The sequence below is a fragment of the Puma concolor genome, chromosome A2 (genome assembly GCF_028749965.1).
Source record: "Puma concolor isolate L17-30 chromosome A2, mPumCon1.1.hap2, whole genome shotgun sequence".
Taxonomy (NCBI): domain Eukaryota; kingdom Metazoa; phylum Chordata; class Mammalia; order Carnivora; family Felidae; genus Puma; species Puma concolor.
The window spans coordinates 130,251,201-130,271,719 of record NC_141668.1 but is presented as its reverse complement, the minus strand read 5'-3'; the positions used below and the strand labels follow the sequence as shown (position 1 = coordinate 130,271,719).

General features: G+C 42.3%; 2 long non-coding RNA genes across 2 annotated transcripts in view; one reads left to right on the top strand and one right to left on the bottom strand.

The window, feature by feature from the left end:
* LOC147583505 (uncharacterized) overlaps nt 1–20,519 on the bottom strand; it is a 292,328-nt gene that overhangs the window by 48,962 nt on the left and 222,847 nt on the right. The window lies entirely within an intron of this gene.
* Nucleotides 1–20,519, top strand: part of LOC147583506 (uncharacterized) — a 79,803-nt gene that overhangs the window by 56,961 nt on the left and 2,323 nt on the right. The window contains exons 2-3 of the long non-coding RNA XR_015243152.1: nt 10,782–10,934; nt 18,781–19,030. This is a non-coding gene — a long non-coding RNA (uncharacterized LOC147583506). The remainder of the gene's footprint in view (nt 1–10,781; nt 10,935–18,780; nt 19,031–20,519) is intronic.

Below are 20,519 nucleotides of genomic sequence, written 5' to 3'. Positions count from 1 at the left end.
GCTCTGTGCTGACAGTGTACTGCAAGCCAATGTGGGACTCAAACTCATGACCCATGAGATCATGATATAAGCCGAAGCTGGATGCTCAACCGATTGAGCCAACCACTGCGTGCTGGGACCTTCTCAACAACGTCTTCTTTAAATCTCCTATCAACTCTGTGAATGAGAATTCTCACTTCTATTTTCTAGTGGAAAATGAACAGACGTTCAGAGAGTTTAAGTGACTTTCCCAAGGTCACACAGCAGGAATGTGTCAGAGTGAGGGATGGGACACCACTCAGTCTGATTCCACAACCACACCCTTGTTGTCTCCCTTTATGCACCCATTTCTATGAATACTTATCGAGTACCTACCATTACGTAAGTAGATATTTTTAAAGAGGCTAGAACAGTGTCAGGCACAAAATAAGTACTGTGTGGTTGATACATACATAAACACGCAAGTCCTGGGCTGGATTGGAATGTATCAAAGAACAAAGCACTTCACTATCCCTGCTCTTGTGAAACTTACATATAATGGAGAAGACAGATGAGAAACAATGAGCATAATAGACATGTAACAGTGTTTGGTAGAAGGTCATAAGTGCTATGGAAGAATTAAAACCAGGCATGGGAGACCCAGCAGGAATGTTCATAGGGGTGGTGGGTTTTAGTATTCCATGTGGTGGTCAGGGCAGGACTCACGCAGGGGGTTTATGAGGGAAGGTTCCCTAAGGTAAGGATACTCTTGAAGGAGAACAGCTAGAGCAGGTGACTGGGGGCGACTGAGGAACTGGAAGGAGGCCAGTGGGTTCGGGCTAGAGTGGCAGGATATGAAGTCAAAAGGAGGAGCAGGTGAGTGACGGCAGGCACTCTATCGGATATTCTGGTCCAAGCCGCTCTGATTAGGATCCCACAGCCCCGACCCCTACTGTCTGGTCTATTCTTTGCAATTCTTGCCTGGGGGCATTTAGAAGGTCTCAGTAGCCACTTCCAATGTTTGACATTTGGGGGTGGTGGGGCGGAGAGAGTTAAAATAGGACGCTCAATTGTCCGCTGGTCAGCAGGGTCTGCTCAATCCATGAACATTAGATCCTGCAAAGGGCAAATGTTATTTGGGTGGCTGCAAACCTATAACATCTGTCAGCCACGCACCGATAAAGGAGCCAAAAACGGTTTGAAAAAAATGAATGTGCAACAGAGGGAAGGGCTCTCTGGCAAGAACAAAAGGCTGAGCAACAAGAAATATAAATAGGTGTATATGTGTGCGTGCATGCGTATGGACATGCATATTTAATTCAATTGGATCACTAGGTACTAATCGCCTGCTATGAGTGAGTCAAAATGGGCACACAAGACAATTTTGTGACATGGAACGAAGTTTCAAGCATCTTGAAAGCATGGAAAGGGCACTGACATTTGGAGTCAAGAGCAAAGATTGGCAAATTGTTTCTGTGAAGGGCCAGAGTGTCAGACTTTGTGGGCCCCATGGCCTCCGTCTCAACTACTGAACTCAGCTGCATAGAGGGAAAGCAGTCACCAAGGATTCACAAGTACGTGCGGCTGCATTCCAATAAAACTTTATTTATAAAAGCGGACAGCAGTCTGGACTTGGGCCATGGGCAGCTCTTCGTTGTGCCCTGAGCTAGGGACTTGTACTGCTGCTATTAGTTCCTCGGAAGTGCCTCCTCACTGAGTATCCCTTCTTGCTGTCAGGATCCTCTTAGGTGTTTCTCCTACTAATCCTACCGTAATTCTTAGAGCACAGATATCATAATCTCTTGGAGCACCTGGGTGGCTCAGGCATTTGAGCATCAGTCTCTGTCCAGGTCAGGTCGTGATCTCACGGTTGTGAGACTGAGCCCTAAGTTGGATTCTGCACTGGGCACGGAGCCTGTGTAAGATTCTCTTTCTCCCTCTCCCTCTGCCCCGCCCCTACTCACGCTCGTTCTCTCTCTCTTTGAAAAAATATTATAATCTCTATTTCATAGACGAAGAAAGGGAGGCACTGCTCAGAGAGGATGAGTAAATTAACTAGGGTCACACAGCGATTAAAGTGCCGAACTGAGAAGCAAACGCATCACGGAATGCCATTCCTCCTGGCGTGTTCTCTCAGTCGCAGCACATGGAACCTCACAAAAAAAGACATGCAGATCATAATCAGACGTTCAGCCCTTTGTACAAAGCATGAAAAACCAAACAGAATGAAACTATGATTTCAGTCGCTGTGGATTCTAACATTTACAATGTCCATTTTACTTCTGGGAGAGGGGGAAAAAAAAAGACATGTTTCTACTTTGCCTTCTTTGGCATGTGTGTGAACTTCCCTCCAGAGATTTCAAAGCTGCTTGGCTCTGAGGTTCTGCATTTCTCTTGGAAACAATCTGTGTCTTTATGAATGCCAGAGGGGGGCTTTGAGGCTGCAGAGGGATGAAGGAACTCTGCCCTTGTCCTGTGCCACGGTTGGCAGCCTCGAGAATGCAGTGGGGGGAGCAGGAAGCAACATTACTCCTCGAGTCACTTGAAAACTTAGCACCTGCACAGAAGTAAGGCCACAGCCACGCCCTGCTCTCTCCATTCTTCCATGCGCCCTTCTCCCCGTGCTCTGAGAACATCGGCCTTCTTTCTGTCCACAAATTAAATGCCAAGCTCAGTCCTGACTCATGGCCTTTGCACGTGTCCCCTCCGCCTGGAAGGCTCTGTCCCAAGATCCTCACATGCCTGGCATCTCCTGTTACTTAGGTCTTGGCTTAGTCCTTTCATCTTTAGAGGAACTTTCCAGAGCTCCTAGTGTCAATGTCCCAACCGCTAGAGGCCTTTCTCTATCACATTAGCCTCTACTTGTTCTTGTCCCTTCATTCATGTGCTTTTTTATCTTCTTTTTCCTCTGACGAGATCATACGCTCTGCGGAGATGAAGACCTTGCCTACTTTGTTCATCACTGCCCACGGCGCCTAGGACAGTGCCTAACACAGAGAGGGCTTTTGGAGGATGTTTGTTGAATGGATATATGACCAACGACAGTAGTGAAGCGCATATATGGACTGCTAATTATGTAGCCAGCACTGTCCTGAGTCTGCATACGCACTTTCTCATTTATTTCTCAGCAACTCAAATTCCCCAAGGAATGCTGATTTATCCCCATTTTATAGAAGACAGAGTGGAGACCTGGAAAACTGAGCCCAGCAGGTACACGGCTATACAACTGGTATGTGGCACAGCTATGATTTTCACTCAAGCCCACATCCAACTTTGAAGCCGCCATTTGCATGATATGGGGAAACTGCAAGACTGAACTCTACACATTTGTTACCCTGAAGGATAGTGAACATGTTCTAACTAAGGGGCAAGGAGGTAACAGAACTACGTCAGCCTCACTGTCTCGGAGAGCTTACACAAGGGTGAAGGAATTGCCATCTGTGTCCATTTCAAAGAAATGTTTGAGAAGGAACAGCAGGCAGACCGTCTGCACCTTTTCGTGGAAGTCCACGGAACAGCACAGGGCTTGGCTCCTTATGGCGTCCCAGGGGACAGAGCGCTTTTGTCACGTGGTCTTGCCGCATTATCAAGGTGAGTTTTTAAAGAAACAACTTTCAGGGGAGACTGGAAATCTCAACGGGGAGCCCTATTCTCCACCCAGCGTGGAGTGCCTAAATTCTCCTTTGGGCCTGCCGGTCTCGTCACCTCTGCCTGTTTGGGGGCTGTATTAAGAAGTGACACTTAATAAAGCCTTCTCCAATTCTGCCACTTCCATTTGGCCTTTTGGCACATTTGCTTTGAGTTTCCGGCTTTGATGTGGGGCCTTGTTCGGCCAGCTCTGGGGTTGAGTGAGAGCTGCAGGGAGTGGGGAGGGAGGCTTTGTGTTTGAACTGGCACAGTGATTGATTAACCCTTTCTGCAACTCCTCTGGTGAAAAATAGACGGCTCGGCAAAGCAGGCTCCAGATGGCCACAGGATGTAGGCTACATTTCCTGAGATGCTGATTTCAGGGGTTGTATACCCTGTAACAGATTGAGTTTGACATGTGGCCACACTCACATGTGAACCCTGGGAAGACTGGTTTCCCCGGAGTGCCTTTTAGGAGTTTGGGAGTGGAGATTTCATTCTCTGAGCAAATTTCAATCTCAGGGTAGCCCTGGTCCCCTCATGGCAAACAAAGCAATCCAAAGAGAAGGGAAAAAAATAAACTCCAAAATAAAGCATTTTCATAACCTATTTTGCTCTTGATCTTTTGTTTTGCATTTTGTAAACTCCACTGTCAACTCCCAAGTGTTGAATACAATTGGGTAAAAAGAAAGAAAAAAAGAAAGGAAGGAAAGAAAGGAAGGAAGGAAGGAAGGAAGGAAAGAAGGAAGGAATCTACAATACTAACTTTAAATAACTGATCTTCTAAAGAAGTTTGAAACACAACACTGTTGCCATAACATTTAGTGACTAAATCAATGTTTTCATCTCTGGAACATCATTTAATATTTTAAGGCGAGAGATACTTGCTCTTTTTACCCTATTTACTATGCAATTCCAAGCACGTTTATTCTGGGGTAAAGTCAAAGGAAGCCAGCTCTTTTTTCTTGCTTCAGTGAAAAAGGAAGCGAGTGTTTACAAACATGTTTTTAATCAGACTTCTTTTATTTTATTTATTGTTTTTGCCCTTTACCAAGTACTTTGCTAGTTCTTTCGAGGAAGAGAAAAGTACCATGTGAAATGCAATACCATTCTCTCCACTGCTTTACCACAGGCCCAGCCTTTACAGTTACTAGTTCTGAGAGAGGGGAGACTTGGTTATCTGCCATCATGACACCAGTTTGGAATGCTGGGACCAATTTCAGCAACCAGGCCAAGCTCCTCATACAACCTTTGAAACCAAATCAAAAAAACGGAACGAGTACGCCTTGCTCCGTTTCTTAAGTGTGTTTGTAGTAGGAAACTGGATGCAAATGTACAGAATGGTTCAATATGGATTTGGGCATATGTTAAAAACAAGCCAGTAAGACAAGGCATCAGTTGTTAACAGTAACTCAAGCTGTGCCATTGGATCACAGCACATGCAGCCTCAGCTATCAGATATGTGATCTTTAGCCAGCTCATCATTTCCTCTGATTAGTGCCAAAGAGAAATTGTTATGTCTGTTAGGCCTGGGAAAATGCCGTTTGAATGGGGCTCGACAATATGTGGACCCATGTTGCCATTCTTCCATGTCTCACCCGTGGCAGACATCACTAATCGATTATGGCACTCTTTACCACTGAGTCCATGAGGCCTCAGAACCGTGTCAAAGTGAGATGCCAGGTAGTCGGTCCATCATTGTTGGAATTGTCACCACATGACAATCTGCCGGGGCTACCTCCAGGTGACACCAAAGTGTCCTGCATTTTTGACAGCTTTCTGCCATCAAGAAACATTCCTCCTATTTGTACCCATATGTAATTCCCTCCCCTTGAGTATGGGCTAGACCTAACAATTCACTCTAGTGAGCAGAATAGGGCAAAAGTGATGAGGGAATGTCACATCTGAGACAGGGCTACAAAAGACTATGACTTTCGTCTTGCTGACACTTGCTCTTGCCATCTCGCACTGAGGAAACCAGTTGCCATATTGTGAGTAGCTCCATAGAGAGACCCAAATGGCAAGGAACCAATGGAGGCCTCCAGTCACTGGCTCACGGGGAACAAAGATCCTCAGTCCAAAAGACAGTAAGTACTGAATTCTGCAAAAAACCATGTGAATAATCTTGGAAGTAGATGTTTCCCAGCTGTGCTTTGACACATCTACAGCTTTGGCTGATACTTTTACTGTAGCCAGAGGATGCAGGTTTTCTCTCACAGCAATTATGAGATAATAAATCCAGTAGTCTTAAGGCGGCTCAGTACTGGGTTGATTTGTTACACAGCAATAAATAGCTAATGCAGCAAGATTTTGGCAGACTCCATGAGAGGAAGGAGACCGGGATAGAGGGGACTTGTTCGAATATGGAATCTGAGACTCTGAAACAAAGTTCAAATTTTTCCGGGATGGAAAATACTTAAAGTCATGTCACAGCTCTATGTTGAGCTGTGGCTTTGGGATGAGTCTGTCACTCTTATTAAACATTTACTGCATATTTAGTTCAAGTATGGTTCCCCATGAGATCTTGAAGATACAAAGAAGCAAGCCCGATGTAGTGGACATCAACTCTTTTCATCTGCTCAGTAACCATTTTTGTTCCTTTAGCTTCAGCAGGCTGACTTTTCCTGAAAAAACCACCTCGATCGCTCCTAGACCATTTGCTGTGGGTAGAACTGACCCCATCTAAGGTTACATCTGACAGTGAGGTTGCTAACTTGGTAGAATGTAAGCTTAGGGGTGTTGGTGGTCACCCTTATTCCTACTTGGGAAAACATCAGTCTGAATCATACCAAAAGGAAAACAAAGCTGACAGAAGCAAAGAAGTGCATCCCTGACAAACTCTCTCCAGCACCTTTCTCCAACTGCACTTGAACTGTAACTTTCAATTCTATTAACCAATAAATCCATCTTTTCTTTCTTAACCTTATGCCTGTTTGAATTGGATTTCTGTAGCTTGCAGCTGAAATAATTCAGAATAATGCAATATGAACGTTGTGAAAACATAGGCATTTTAAAGAGCTAGTCCTGAAAGGAGGCTTTGAGATGGGCCTGGCCCAGCAGGAAGACAGGGTCCTAGGTAGGTTTCTAGGTTGCTAAGTCCTTTGGAGACAACACAGATATTTTTTTAAAAAGGCATGTCTCGTAATATGAGTCCTATGCATGACTCATGGTCTACCAAGACTCCCAGAGAAAATGAGCCAGAATATTAATAATGTTCATTCACTCAGCAAATATTTATTAAGTATTGACTATGTGCCAGGAACTATAGGGGGACTGGGGACACAATGACAAAACAAAGTGTCAGTGCTTGTGGACTGTGTGAGAATCAAGTCAGTTTGGGAAGGTAAATGAAAAATAAGTCTACCAGTGTTTGGTGAGGCTGCTAATGACAAGTACCAGAAGAGACCAAGCAAATAAAGGCTAGATAGTGATAATAGGGGCTAAGGAATGTGACTGCCATTGTAGATACGGTGACCAGACGAAGGCTTATTGTAGTGTGAACATGCAAGCAGACACGTGAAGGAAATGGGGAATGATCTGTGCAGATAGCTGGGGGAAATGTCTTTGGTTGGAATATACTATTTCGTATGTTCGGGGACAGCTACAGGGCCAGCGTGCCAGGGATAAGTGGGAAAGGAGGAGGGGGGAATAAGACGAGTTTAGGTGAGGTCAGATCACCTAGGGCATGCAGGCCACTGTAAGGATGTGATCTTTTACACTGAGACCAATGGGCAACCAGAGGAGTGCCATGCTCTGACTTACTAGGCTCCCTCTGGCTGCCCTGTTGAGAAAGGACTGTCAGGGGACAGGAGCGGAAAGAGAAGACCAATATTAAAACTCTTGTAACAGTCTTGGCAGGAACTGACGGTGGCTACTAGGTGGGTTTGGATTCCAGACATATGTTGAAGATAGAAGCTGAAAGACTTGCTAACACATTGGGTACAGCACATAAGAAAAACTATGTTGTGTTAGGAAGAACGGAAGGGTAGGACAGAGAAGACTGGGAGATTCTGGGTTGGACCTGCTCAGTGTATGGTGCCTCTTAGAGGCTCAAGTGGTGGGTGGATGTGGAAGACCAGAGTACAAGGGAAGGTCTGGGGTGAAGATATGTATTTGGGAGACACAGTGGACAGCGGTAGTTAAAAGTAAGACCGGTTGAAATCACCTAGGGAGTAAATACAGACGGAGGAAAGAAGAGTTTCAACGGGTTCCTAAGATATTCCATCATTTGGAGACCGGGAAGAAGAGGAAGTTGCTGAAAAAGAAAAGTGAGAGAAAGTTCAAGCCACGGGTCTGTGTTACCCACTACAAAACAAAAGCATTAATCTTTGTGCTTCTGTTTTACCTAATATTATATCCCTTTCACTTAGTACAGTACTTTCTCATTAAATGGTAGAAAAGTCAGACTATAAGCACACAGAATCACTACAGCAGTTTTCTTAGTCAGAGATAAATTTTAATCAAGGCAAAGAGCACTGGCCTTAAAAAAGATACAGAGTTTCTATTGCAATGAATTGTGAATGCAGGTTGAAGGGCAGGTTCTGGGGAAATAGGCAAGTTTCAAGGAATCATGTGATGAGTCAAAACCGCAAAGGCAGGCAAACCTGAAATCAGGGGATACCCAGAACTAGGTTGGAGAAACAATGGGCCAGAAGTATACTAGATGAGGGTCTTGAATTTCTAAGACTCTGAAGTAGAAGGTGGGAAGCCCAAATCCAGGTACTTGACAAATACCCAGAACATGAACAGGGACATCAGTTGAACAGATGTGATAACCGAGTAATATCAATTAGTTCGTTGAATTACCCGTAGTATTTATGGGGTTTTATCTTCCTTTTTTCAGAAGATTTTCTTATCTTTCATTTGGAGAGAGAAACTAATTACTAAAACAGAACAAGTCCGTGGGTTTGTAGGTGGAGGTACTTGGAAGTTCTTGGATAGAGGGAAAACTGACGGGAGAGAAAAGTTTCCATCAACACTGACATTTGGTCAACCAAGCAGGATATTGCTGTTGTCATTCTCAGCTCTCTGATCCATATGGGACTGATACCCAGATTCCTAAAAGCACCTTTAAGGCAGCATCTGTGTCTTAATCTTTTCTGTACCTTCCTTGGTGCTTAGCAGTATGTTGATCTGCAAAGACCATGGACTTTGAGCCAGCTGATTTAAAAATTTGTTATGGTCTTGGACACCTTTTATTCTGCATTTTGGGGCCTCCTGTTCCTCCATGGAAATGGCAAATTTCAAAGCTTGGCCTTATCACTCATTCACCTAGAATGCCGATTTCCTTACCTATGAACAGGGGCAAAGCCCACTGTAAAGAAGAACACCACCAACAAGCAGAACTAACATGGCAGAGTGCCTTCAATGTGGCAGGTGCTGCACTGATGCCTCGTTTTATACTCTTTGTCTCTTTGTTTTTACAGATGGAGAAATGGAGACTTAACAGAGTTAAGTGATGTGTCAAAGTTCACACAGCTAGTGAATAAGAAACCATCAATTCAAACCTAGGGCTTTTTGATGGCATCCTGACAGTGTCAGAGGCATGTGGGGTGGGGTGTAGGTAAGGGCTAGGTGAAGTGGGGCTAAATGAACATGGGTTTGAATGATCGGCTACTTGGCCATGGGGACCATAGTAGGTATTGAGCAAAACTGATGGCAGTGCTGATGGGAACACATCTCATGAATGTGTAACAAGTCTTCCACCTTGGTGTAGATTATCTGCCTATCAAAAGAAATGTCCTGATGACTCAGATGGGTCGGGGTAATTAGGCTATGGTGTTCTTTCTGTGATCAACAGCCTCAGTCCCCTAGGGAAGGAAGGTGGGAAACACCCACCTAATGAGCATATGTTAAGCTAAGTGGCCACTGAGTGAGGTGCTTCCCATGGGTGATTTTTGGTATCTTACTAGAACAATCCACTAGGGTAGGTATTTAGTCCCCCTATGTTACAGATGAAGAAACTTAGACTCAGGTGAGTGGCGAATCTTGTCCAGTATGAAAAGGGACGATGCCTGTTTGTTTGTTTGTTCCAGATTCTGCTTGATTCCGAAGCTCATGCTCTCTCTCATATTCCTGGGGAAAAGGTCTTCTTTAAACCAGTACAAAACCAGATGTGTGTTTTCTTGCCACTTTAATCTCTTCTGTAATAGCTTCCCTTTTCCTCTCCAATTGTCCCAAACAGTTCTGGGGAACACATGAGTAGTGCAGGCCAATATGTCTTTCCTTACCTTCTGTTTCCTCTCCTCTCTGAGTCTCTTAAGCACATTTGAAACTTGTCCTCATTCCCGTCCCCCAAAGTGAAAGTTGCTGTCTTTTGGTTAACTCAGAACTGCAGGGATAAATTCTTGGGAAAGTCATGTGCTTTTTATTATTATGTTGTTTATTCATGTACTTGAAACACATTTATATTGTTAGGCTATTCATGGAATAAAGCATTCAGATGAAAAAACAAACCAGTGAGTTTGGAAGTCATCTTGAAGAAACAAAGAGAAATCTCCTAAGGAGGAGCACATTTAACTCTTCTGGTCTCCTTTCCTAATTCAGCAACCCTGTTGACCATTGCTTTCAGTTGAAAGGATTCCCATTGTCTCCCTGTGAAAGTCATCATGGAGGAAACTGCGAGTTTGCTGTCAGCATTATGAAGGAAACTAGGTCCTCAGAACTTACTGGAATCACATGCAAAGCAAACAAAGTCAGTGTCAATAGCGCCTCCAGCTTTCCATTTCAAAGTTCTCATTGGGAGTGTATATTTTTATGGAGGGTGATAGTGGGGAATTAGTACCCACTAAGTACTGTGATCAAGCACTCTGCAGTCTAGCTTTGCAAAGTGTGGTTCTGGCACTGGTCGCACTGGTGTAGTTGGGAGCTGGTTAGGAATGTATAATTTCAGATCCTGCCATAACTCTACTCAATCATAATCCACATTTTCACAAGATTCCTGGGCAACATTCCATGCACATTAAAGTTTGAAAGACAATGCCATCCTAGGCACTTATTTATACATTTCTCACCTTTAGGGAAGAGGTATTCATGTCAGGGTTGCTTAAATGAGAAAACACAAGTTCAAGGTGGGTAAGTAACTTGGCCAAATCCTCAGCTAGTTTGTGTCAGGGCCATATGTGAATGCTGTTTTGTCTGACTTCAATGCTTGTCTATTTTCTACTCTCTCATATTACCTTCATTTTTTCCTAAAGCTTAGGTTGCAGTGTGCTGGTTTCGTCTCAACGAGAGGAAACATGAGACCTGAATTTCCACGAGGGGAGACTCAGTGAAGCTAGAATGCAGGCCCCAAAAATGGTGGACCAGGGGAACCAACAAGCAAGTCAAATGAAGGCAGGCTGTCACAGGTGAGGATGAGAAGGTCATGACCTTGATGATCTGGACTGTTCCCTGTGTATACTCAGACCACAGTACTGTGCCCTGGAAATCTATTTGTGCCTCATGGAAACTCATAGCCATGTCTAGCCTTTCCTTTCCTCCCCAGCCTTTGAATAAGTGCTAGAAAAGTCAGAATTCTTTTTCCCCTTCTAAGTTTTCTAAATTAAAGTTTATAAAGAGTGACCTTGAGGGCTTAATTCAACCCACAGATGGGCGTTATTAGGCCTACATGATGTTGGCCCAGATAATGTTTTAAAATTCTTCTAAAAACTCAACTACCTGCCAACACATTTAAAAACGTTTCATTAAAGTATAATATATACAGAAAAGTACACATTTAAGTGCCCAGCTAGATGAATGTTCATAAAGAACACGCCTATGTAATTAGCAGCAACATCAAGAAATAGAACATTACCAGCACCCCAACGTTCAACTTGTACTTTTTGCGTAAGGGTAACCAATATAATGACTTACAGTTGCATTGGTTAGTTTACTTGACAATATTCAAAACTTAGAAATCTCTGGCTTCTCCTGAAAAACTGAATCATCTAGCAACATTGGGCTCATGGTCTCACAGGGTAACAATCAGCTGGAGATGAGCAGGGACCACTCTCTTTATTTTTGTTTGTTTAATGTTTATTTATATGAGAGAGAGAGAGAGAGAGAGAGAGAGAGAGAGAGAGAGAATCTTCATGATAAAAGCACAGATCCTGATGTAGGGCTGAAACCCACAAACTGTGAGATTATGACCTGAGCTGAAATCAACAGTTGGACACTTAACCAGCTGAGTGACCAAGGTGCCTGGGACCACTCTGTTTAATCACGCATGCCGTCTTTAGTTTTCCACAGTCCCCACCACTCCCTACTATTCAACACTTAGAGCTAGTGGCAATGGCCTTTAATCAACACACTTATAGTCAACAGTAGAATTAATTAAAACAGAATTATGTAAAATTATGTCTTATATTCTCTTGCTTCCCTCCTTTACATTATATGCCAGACTTCTATGGGCATTTGAATTTGAGATCGCTGCTCTAAGCCTGAAGATTCCCCACGTCAACCTCAGAGAATATCTCAAATATTTCTTTTTTTATGTTTATATATTTATTTTGAAAGAGAGAGCATGAGCATGACTGGGGGAGGGGCAGAGAGAGAAGGGGAGAAAGAGAATACTAAGCAGCCTCTGTGCTGTCAGCACAGAGCCTGATGCCGGGCTTGAACTCACAAACTGTGAGATCATGACTTGAGCCGATATTAAGAATCAGACACTTAACTGACTGAGCCACCCAGGCGCCCTCACATATTTCTTAAGAATGTTATGACAATCCTTTGTTACCCTCACAATTGACTTTGGGGGTGCTAACTAAATGGCCAAGTATCCTTGTTAAATTTAGTGCAAAGGGAAGGAGATTCAGTTTCTTAACAGATTTTCTTTCTTTTCCTCTGTTTGGCATAGGTAGGTGTTTTTGTGGGGGTTTTGGGCCTAGTACAACCAAACACAGCCCGGGCAGGTTGGCAGGAATGACCACATCCACACCTAAGTTCTGAGGGTAGCTCTTCTGCCCTGAACTAGTCATTGCCTCCTGCATAACTTCCTTCCAGTTTCTAAGCTGGAGAAAAAATTTTCTCACAGAATAGGTGTTGCCCTGGAAAAGAGGAAGAGAAAGAAAAGTAAACAAGGAACTGGGTAGGAGCCTTCCATATAAGGAAAGAATAAAAATAACGTAACAGTTGTATCATTTCCAAATTCAAAGTGTGGGCTGTGAAGACAGCAAAGCCAAGGCCAGGGTGAACATGTAACCCTTTTCCCAAGGCCTTAAGTCTATCCTCTGTTGAGGGGAGCCCCATCATAACCGAAGAACACCACTCTAATTTCAATGAAAGAAAGTGCCATATTCCCTGCCACATAACACAGGTATGAAATAATCCCCTGAGGTGGTAACAATTTGAAAATAAGTTTAAAAAATTTTTTGATGAATGATTCTAGGCTAATAAGGGGAAGTTATAGGCCGAAGTTTTCAGCCTTGAAGTTGTTGTCAATGAGGAGAGACTTTCCCTCCCTTAAAGTTTCCATGTACTAAGCTTACATTTGGACCTAGATATCTTCCTCCAATGGCAGTGGAAAAACTGGATATCCATTTGCAAAATAAGAAAAATTCGATCCTTATCTTACACAACAGACAAAAGCCAACTCAAAAAGGCTTACAGATTTAAACATAGGACTTGAAACTGTAAAACGACTAGAAGAAAACATATGGGAAAAGCTTCATGAAACTGATCTTGGCAATGGTGTTTTGGCCATGACACCAAAAACACAGGCCACAAAAGCAAAAATAGACAAGTGAGAGTAGATCAAACAAAAGGTGTTGATGGAAACAATTAGAGTGAAAAAGCAACCTGTAGAAGGGAGAAAATATTAGCAAACCATAGATCCGACAAGGAGTTAATATCCAAAATATATAAAGATCTCAACTCATTATGGAGAAAACAAATACAGTGATTAAAAAATGAGCAAAAGAAGTGAAGAGACACTTCTCCAAAGAAGACCTACAAATGGCCAAGAAGCAAAAGGAAAGGTGTTCAACATTACCAAGCATTAGGAAAATGCAAAGCAAAGCCACAGTGAGACATCACCTCATTCCTGCTAGGAAGGCTATTATTTTAAATATGTATATTATAAACACACACACACACACACACACACACACACACACACAGAAATATTATACACCCTTAAAAAAGGATATCCTTTCATATGCAACAGCATGGCTGAACTTTGAGGACATTGTGCTAAGTAAAGTAAGTACATCACAGGACCAATATTGCATGATACTATTTATCCAAGGAATACAAAGTAGTGAAATGCAGAGAGTGGAATTGTTCTTTCCAAGGGCCGGGGGAGGGGAAATGGAGAGCTGCTCTTCAACTGTTTTAAACTTTCACTTATGCAAGATGATTAAATTCTAGAGACCTGCATTGTGTTTACTGACAATACTGTACACTTTAAAATCCGTGACAAAGGTAGATCTCATGTTAAGTGTTCTTTGCACAATTAAAAAAAAAATGGGGGCTGGATATGCCATTTGTTCTTAAGAAAACTGAAAATCAATTCCCTGAGGACAGCAAACATCCCTTTAGGCTCTGAAATATGCTAATCAGTCTGTGTATGACTCCATAATGACAGAAACCATAGCTCACATAATTTCAAAATGGACACTGTGAGGTCAACAGTATGAGATTTTAGATGTTATGGATGAGGAAATTGAGGCAGAGAGAAGTAAGGCGTCAAAGTTGCCAAACTGGTCCTCTCCAGCATATTGGCTAATCCCAACACCCTCTGCTTTTAAAAACCACGCGGATTGCTTCATCACCATGAAAACATGGTTTTAGAGTTGATCTCTCACGCCAGCTCCCCTCCCCCAACGTTCAACCTGGGATGATAAAGAGACAGAGATTGAGTGTCAACTGGGTGAGCGCTTATCCTGGCTTGGGTTCTTCTTTGTCAAACGCCATCACGTGAAAAGTATGAGGTGTTGTCACAGGAATAATTGGCCACCCAGGAAGGAGAAGAAAAGCTGTTGTCTTGCTTCTAGGAGTGCAGGATAGGCTCTTCTGGATTCTCCTGGAAACTCCTTAGCAGGAAGTGTCTTTGGCACATTTTCTATTCCAGAAAGATTGCTGCTAAAATTATCTGCGTTAGGAATGTGACAGAGTTCTGGCCACCGAGAATTTGGTATGGAAATAAACAGCAGAGTTGATTATCTCTATTCAAACTTAACTAAAACCGTATGAAGGGTTCAGCCAACCCTCCCCCACCAGCCCCACCTCATCTCTGTGTTTTTTGGAACATCTATTACAACAGGGCTTTTTCTTTTTCCTTTTCTGTCTCCTCCTCCCCCCACATCACAGCCCGTTACTCCCAGCTGTGTGCTGCAAATCAGCATACACTTGCAAGTCTTTCCCAAGTGTCTAGAGGCTAGAGGAACCCCAAACACATTGCCACCAAACCTCCTTCTTCTGAAATTTTCAGTGTGTATAAATTCAGAAATGTAATCAGCACGATTAGGACTCAGCTGTGCGTTGCTCATTCAAGTTCTATGCTGCAAGAGCCGTTTGATGTCAAGTAGAATTTTTTAGTCTTCTCCCCTCTTCCACCCCAAGTCTTTTATCCTAAAACCAGGAAGTCACATTTGGCCAGCCGACTATGAACTGTAACCACAAAAAGTTGGACATCGGTTCAAAGCTCAGGACTCATGAGAGGCCTGAATATGTTTTAACCTTGGTGGAAGGCATTCCGCAGTCATTCGGGCTCAATGCACCTCCACAACGGCTGATGCGGGCAGCGGTGTTACTGGTGACATGGTTGGTAGGATGTTCTCACAGGCTGAGGAATGTGTGAGGGAAGCAGCCTTGTTCTGGGAGGGGCTGTACAGGACTGGAAGAGGAGTTAGTTTCATTTTCCACTCAGATGCAGCGGTGGAAAGAATCAGTCAGGAACCTCTCCTTCTTTCTTGGCTGTCTCTCCCTGAGCTCAGATGTAAAAACAAGGGTCGCTGTTCATCCTCTTACACTGGGGGAAGGAAACCTAAGCCATGCGAAGTGTTCACTAAAAACACTCACTTAGTGGTGGATTTTCCCTCCTTAGCCCCGTCTCCTTCTATTTCACCCTCCTTGGCCCTCAATCTTTATCCTTCTACAATACAGTGTACCTTGAATTCCCTGGGCACACTTGTGGCTTTTTTGTCTTCCTTGGTGCTTTTGTACATGATATGCCTCTTCAAGGACTTTTCCTCCTCCCTTTGAGTCTTCCTGAAAGCACCTTGATACCTCTCAGACTACTCTTGGAGTATTATCTCTTGTGTAAAGGCTTGCATTAAAAGAATCTCTATCTCTACCTCTATCTCTATCTCTGTCTCTGTCTCTCTATCATTCCATCTTCTTTGACACCACTGGGAAGACCTCATCACTTCCATGTTTCACCTTCCTGTTTTGCATATTGATACGGATAGTGCTTTTTAAAATGATTATTAACTTCTATGAGTCTGGTTAGCCTTCCAGACCACTGTGGTCCAATAGAACTTTCTGCAGTGATGGACATGTTCTACACCTGCGTTATACGGTATGGTAACTACTAGTCACATATGGCTGTCAAGCACTTGAAATGTGGCTGGTGCCCTCGAGGAACTGAATTTTTAATTTTACTTAATTTTACTTAATTTAAATGTAAATAGTTGCACATGGTTAGTGGATACTATATTGGACAGCACACTGTAGACTGTGATCTTCTTGAGGATAAAACTAATGTATTACTAATTCCTTGTTGTAAGGGCTCAGTAAACATTTACTGAATTCAGTTATTGTAGATACTTATGACAATAGTTCTGTTAGGCAGGTATTACTAGCTCTAGTAATTTCATCTTCATACACAAAAGCAAAACAAAACAGAACAACAGCAAAATGTGGTTCAGTGAAGTTAAGTGATCCAGCCAGGATCGGAACCACAATCTATTTAAAATACCGCCCCCCCGCCCATTTTTTCTGCTTCCATTGGCAGGGCTTTGGTAGTTGGTGAGTAAAGTTGTATGTAAGTGGGTGCATATACAAGATAGGAGGAAGCAACATTTTATAGAACAGTTAATTGTCTCCATACAATTAGACATGCAAAGACTTGCCTGGAAATCTCTGGAAGGAAAATCAATGGAAGGAAAGAAAAAAGGAAAATAAAAGCAAGCTAGCACACTGCTCATGCATCTTTAGTTCCATGCACACATTTAAAGGATATATTGGCTAAATATATCTCTTTTAAAGGAGGAGTGCATCATAAAAGAAAGTTTACAACAGCCAACAAATTGGGCAGCTGGTCTGCAATCTGTGATTGTTAACTTTCAAACGCTGATAACCTCGGAGTTGGCAGTTAAAGATCAAAATGGTGGAGGTAATGCTGCCATCTACTGGTAATCATGCAAAGTTGGCTGGTATTTCAAGATGTGAACAAATATTCCAGATGCAGTAATCATAGTTACCTATTCTTTGAATTTATGACTTAGCCTTATACATTAAAAACAACTTCAAAACTATTTTAAATTTGGAGAAAAAATTACCATCCTTCAAATTTCCTTCCTTCCTTCCTTCCTTCCTTCCTTCCTTCCTTCCTTCCTTCCCCTCTTTCTCCTCTCCTCTCCTCTCCTCCCCTCCCCTCCCCTCCCTTCTCCTCTCCTCTCTCCTTTCTCCTTTCTCCTTTCTCCTTTTGCAAATATATATAGCAACCTGCAGTTTTCAGGTCCTCCTCCCCTCCTCATTTAGCCGAATTGCCAGTTGAAACAATCTGATAATAGTTTCAGTTGGCTTTTCTTTGATTCATGTTCTAGCTCCAGACAAATGATTGTATCAGGCTGCATTCTTATGGGACTACACATAATCATGGACCCTCCCAGGTCTTACAGAATTTTTCTCAGCATCAAATCTGTTTCTAGATCAGTGATGAAGGCTGTACCTGAAGATATGCTGTTAGGACAAACTTTGGGATTTGGTGATAGCATTGAGGGTACTCCCAACTGAAAAAATATTAAAGTTCCAGTTTTGACCAAATGGGATAGACTAACCAATACTCTTTGCCAGAAACCAGAACTCATGCTGCCATTTTGATTAGCCATAAAATCCCAAGAGGCAATATGGGACATGGGATTTTGATATTCTATCAGTTGGATTCTTAGCAGAGGGATCAAGACTTTATCTGACGATTTTATAGTAAGAGTCACCCTGTCCCTACATGTTTAAGCAGTTGGAAGTAAGGGAAGCAATATGAGCCTGGGGAAATAGATGAAGAAGGGAAAAGAAGCACTTATACTGTTAGATTGTATGCATGCATATGAATTTCAATGGACTTGTGGTGACTGATGATAAGTAGACCATCATCTTATCTCTCCCATCTAGGACATGGCTGCCTAGGTGTGTCATTGCTCAACCTTTGAGCACCTAATTAGTCTTTGTTTTAAGCAACATCTTGGATGTACTCTGAGAGATGAGTGACATTGACACATATTCATGAATTCATTGATTTAGTTATCCATTCAACAAATATTGAACACATACTAATTGATATATTTATAGGGACACAAAACAGAATGAGAAGTGGTCCTTATCTTCAAAAGATACACTGCTTTCTCTTATGTATATTGCATATACTGTGTACTAGGTACTATGTTAAATGTTTTATAACTATTAAATTAGTTACTCATTTGTTCAACAAAGTTTACTCAGGACCTACTCTGTGTTAGGCATTGTGCTGAGTGCAAAGACGAAATGATACACAAGTTGGATATGGTTCCTGGCCTTAGAGATATTGGTGGCTTTTGGGTAAGGAAGAAAATTAAACAAAGAAACACAGTGTGTTTAACTTGTGCAATTCATTTTGGCCGCTCAGCATTTGATTTTCTTTCTACATGAAGAAATGCCTTATCAGTGTGGATGGAGCAAAGACCTCTAACTATAAAAGCTAAAAATGCTGGGTATTTTTTCCCAGCACCACTTGCAGCTACATTACAGGCATGTCACCCAAGTTTTGCCAAGCAGACAACACCTTGCTAGAATTTGAATAGGTTCTGCCTCAAGGAAGAGACAGGGCACTTTATTTCTCTGGTGGTGGTTGTGATGGTGTTAACATTGTCTGCATCAAAATCTCTCAGGAACATAATTTTAGCTAGTTTTATTTATTTATTTGTTTCTTTCCACTTCCTTTATGCCAAATTCACCGGCCTTCCAGTGATGCCTGAGCTTCTTATTAGTCTTGTAACAATTCCTTTTCTTTTTGGTCAGTGTGAATCACCTCCTGTTGTGTGGAACCAGGTACTCTGACAATATCCACTGTGACATGGGAAGGACAGACATCATCGATGGTATCATCAATGTACAGAGATTACTGCCCTACTAAAGCAATGGACAACAACACTTGCATCTTAAAGACAAGTAGGAATTATCTGGGGTAAAGGTATCAGAGGAAGGAGCCAGAAAATGGATAACAGGCAGAGGAAACAGCACATTTGAAAGCCCAAGGCACTGCTCTGAGGTAGGAATTCTTAGGCCTATTTTTACATTTGAGAAAACTGAGGCTAGCAAGCAGTAAATCCAGGGCTGACTGTAAAGTTCAACCACTGTGACTCTCTTCTAGTTGAAGCCTGGAAATATATTTACACCAGTGGATTCCAGTACTAATTTTTAAAGAACTTTTTATTTTGGAGTGTCTGTGTACAGGAAAGTGGCCAACCCCTAAAGGTACAGCTTAGTAAGTAATCACAGGGCATTCATTTAACTATGACTGATCAAGGATTTAGAACACTGGAGAGCCCAGAAGATTTCCATCTGGCCCTTTCTAATCAATACCCTTCTTTCCTCTCTAGAGGTAATTGCCATACTGACTTCTAACACCATGGTCATCATACCTGGTTTTCGACTTTGAATAAATGAAGAAAATATCATATTATTTCATGTGTCCTCCCTAACTCAATACGAGGATCCTAAATTTCATGTATGTCTTTGTAGCTTGTTCATTTACATTGCTGTATAGTATCAATTGCATAGATTCATTTATCCTTTAGAGTTGATGGGCATTTGATGATTTTCAGATTATGTTATGGCCATTACAAATCATGTTGCTAAAGACATTCTCATTCATTTTTCTTCTTGGGTAAATGAATTTGTTGAAAATATACCTAAAAGTAAAACTGCAGACCACAGAGTGTGTTGTATGTTGAGCTTTAGTGGATAATACCAAACAGTTTTCTGAAATTGTTAAGGCAATGTAACTTTCCATGTGCACTTTCCATTTGAAAGTTCCAGTTCCTCCATGCTCTGCAATGTGTATGGTTAATCTTTTTTAACTTTAGCCATTCTGGTGGGTGTAGTGCTATACCACTGTGATTTTAATTTGCATTTCCCTGAAGACTTATGATGTTGAGTAATTTTTCATATGTTTATTGGCCAGAACCTCAGGGCTATTTATCAGACGGCCACTTCCTGGCATGTATTTTAGGGTAAAGTGCCTTATGGATGAATCCATATGATTTCCAAAGATAGTGCAGTCTTTTTTTTTTCTATTCCCCACGGTCATGGTTTTAATTATTTCTCTTAAGATAGATACCTTCTAGATTTGTGGGGCTCTGTTCTTTCTCAGGAAGTGACTCTCTTGGGGCTAACTTTCTACATGTAGAGTTGGTTCAGTAACTGTTGAAATTCAAGGACAGACTGAGGAAAAAGCCACTGAGGCCCTTGACTGGGTCACTAATGGTCTCTTGAATGTTGTTTGGCAAACACTGGCCTCAACAATATTTGTATTTTCCCACACGTTCACTGGGCAAAAGTCTCAATGGACATGTTACTGTGAATTTACGATTCTCTTTGAGGGGTTTGGGTTAGTTCTGTAATAAAAATTCCGGCATATGGAGACATACGTCTGGTTCCCACACATTTAAGGCTAGAGAGAGCATAGCTACATTTTCTTAAGGTCAGCTTACTGATGTCTCCAAAGATAAAAGGCACCTTCTGATTGAAGGCTTGCT